Here is a 3,286-nt window from a genome sequence, read left to right as displayed (position 1 = left end):
TGAAGATGAAAGGTTTCATCCGACCTAGCGTCACACCATGGGGAGCACTGGTCTTATTTCCTAAGAAGAAGGATGGTTCTTTGAGGTTGTGCATCGATTATCGAAAGTTGAATCATGCCACCATCAAGAACAAGTATCCTTTGTTGAGGATTGATGATTTATTTGACTAGTTGAAGAGAGCTTGTTGCTTTTCGAAGATTGATTTATGATCCAGTTATTATCAATTACAGGTCAGGGACGAGGATATTCTAAAGATAGTTTTTCGTACATGGTATGGACATTATGAGTTCCTTGTTATGCCTTTCGGTTTGACTAATGCACTGACGACATTTATGGACTTAATAAACAGTGTCTTCAACCATTATCTTGACCAGTTTGTGGTGGTATCCATAGATGACATTCTTGTGTACTTATGATCTCGAGAGGAGTATGAGATCAATTTGAGGACAGCTTTGCAAATTTTGAGGGAGCACCGCTTATATGCCAAATATGAGAAGTGCGAGTTTTGGCTACATGAGGTGAAGTTTTTGGGACATGTTGTTTTGGGAGGTGGTGTGTCAGTTAATCCTTCAAAGATTGAAGCGGTTTTGAATTGGGAGCATCCTAAGAATGTGTTTGAGATTCGGAGCTTTCTTGGCTTAGCGGGTTATTATCGAAGGTCCGTGAAAGATTTTTCCCGCTTAGCAGCTCTCATGACTCGATTCACCTAAGAAGGGATTAAGTTCGTGTGGAATGAAGTGTGACGTTTCGTAATTTTCCTATTTTTTTCGGTATTTATTTAATTTTTTGGATTATTTCTTTTTTTGCTTTGTTTTGCATGTCATGCATCAATTAGCCTGTCATGAAGGTTTTGTGAGTGATTTAGGGTATTTCTTAGAGTTTAGAACTCTTAGAAATGCATGTTGAGCCATTTAGGCATTTTTCAAATTTTCGGGCCGAGAGGTCCAGGGTGGGTCCCACACCTGGATTGTTTGTACTCGGGATTATTTTTCGAGGTCATTAAATTTTATATTTTATTATTTGGAGCATTTATATGTGATTATGTGTTTTATTACACATTTGTAACATGTTAGGAGGTGTATGTGCATGGGAGGGCATGGTGGTCATTTGGTTAGTCAAAGGTGGGCCTCACCTTTGACTATACATGTGATAAGGGGCATGTATAGCTGGTTTTCTTCTTCTCCTCTAGCCATGAAGGATTCTCTCTATCTCTCTCTCTAAACCATTTTCTCCCTCTAAATTTATAATTTTAAGCTTTGATTTTATCATCTTCCTTTTGGATTTGGTCTTTGCCATTGAAGGCAAAGTTGTAAAACTCGACAAGAGCTTCAATTTAATTGGAGAGGATTTCCATTTAGGTGACATTAGAATTTTTGAATTTGGGGATTTTTTGGGCTTTTACTCAATTCTTGAGGTAGGGGTTTCAAAGCTTACAACCTTTGGTTTTAGTGAGTTAATTCTTTTATATTGTGATTGACATGTATAAATTGTGCCTATAATGTATTAATTTACATGCTAGTGTGAATTGTTATAATGTTAAATGGATGATTGATATAATTCTATGATTTTCAAGCCTAATATGTCATGATTGTAATCTTGATTGTGTTGAAGCCATTATATCAAGTTGTTGCTAAAGCATGTGACCGTGACTATATTTCAATTGTGAGCTTCTTATTGACATGATGATATAATGCTTGAGACATTCATTCATGGGCATTGGTTGAGTGTGGGAATTGTTTTTGGAAAGGGAAATTAATTTTGAAAAGGTTTTAAAGGAAGGTTTGCGAAAATCGGATGACAAAGAGTCGCCTTGTGTCTGTGGGGTTAATGGAACCTAGAGGGAACATGGGAGATCGCTCTATGTGTGGTTGAGTTACCTAGGCCCCCAAAATGACGATAAAAAGTTGCCTTAGGTTAGACAATCCTTCTCTCATGGCACCGGGGAGTTGCCTAGTGCCAAGTTACATTAACGATTTGATGGTTGTTGTGTGTGTTATTGGAAAAAGGGTTTGGACATTGCATTGCATTGACATTGCATATCATTGCATTGATTATACTTATATTGTATGGTGATGATCATGTTGGTTTATTTTTTCCCAAATTAATCATGACCCTTTTCCTTATATATGTTCCATTTCTTATATGTGACTCACAGGATTATTAAGGAGTGCATTTTAGCTACTTCCTACTGAGCCATTGTGCTCACCCCTTTATTACCTTTTTTCAGGTCATGGTAAGAATGTAGTTGATAAAGGACCATCACAAGTGTAGTTAGGGTCAATGAATGTAATTTTTGTAGACTTTTGTAATTAATGCTTAATTTTAGTTATTCTTTTGTAAAACATTGTTTTTGAGGCATTAGGAGCCTAAACTTGTAACCTTATTCTTTTGGGGACTATTTGATGTAAAATAAGGTATGTAATGAAGTTTAAATGTAACCATTAGCCGTGTTGTTATATTGATGCTTATGGTTAATGAATAGTTATCTCATGCATGTTGTGAGTTGGGATAGGGAACTTAAGGTCAAAAATGGCCAACGGGATGTTCAGAAATAGGATTGGGGTGTGAAAGGGAAAGGAACCCATTTTTAGGGTAGGCCTGAGAGCTCGGAGTAGGGGTCCGAGCACTCAATTGATAAGGGGTTGTGCGCGTACGGGAGTGCAAGGTGGGCTCGGATGTCCACCGAGCACTTGGAGGACATGGTCTGAATGCTCAGTATTAGATTTTAGCTACTATTATTATTATTATTATTATTATTATTATTATTATTATTATTATTATTATTATTACTTCTTTTGATCACTCCGAGCTTCATCATGTGGTCCTAAATGGACTTTAGGATGTATGGAACACTATGGTTGTGTCCGGATACGAGTAGGATGGCCAGAAGGTCATTTTTACCCTTTTTATCCCTAAAATGGGCGACTTCGAACCAAGTTATTTTCTTACATTTATAAGTGACTTCAAATGACTAGTTATAACCTAGATGGAAGTTGTAAGGTCCCCAATGCTCTGGACGGTCCAGAAAGATCGAATTACCCTTGTAACCTTAATTGGACTGATTTAAGGATAGAGTTGATTCTTTCACCCATAAATGAACCGATTCAATTAGTAGTGATTATTATGACCCTTAGTACATTATAATGGTAAAAAAACATCATTTTACCCCTGGTTGTTCCCAGGTCGGGTCAAGATCGGATTAGTGATTCAGACCCCCTGGTTTGGGTCGTTACAAGACTTGGAGTTGGTGGCATTTATGTTTGCTTTGAAATGTTGGAGGCATTAT

Source organism: Cornus florida, unplaced genomic scaffold (assembly GCF_030987335.1).
Source record: "Cornus florida cultivar Cherokee Brave unplaced genomic scaffold, ASM3098733v1 CherokeeBrave_3.0.0_Hap2_Chr01, whole genome shotgun sequence".
NCBI classification, from domain to species: Eukaryota; Viridiplantae; Streptophyta; class Magnoliopsida; order Cornales; family Cornaceae; genus Cornus; species Cornus florida.
This window is presented reverse-complemented; position numbering follows the sequence as displayed.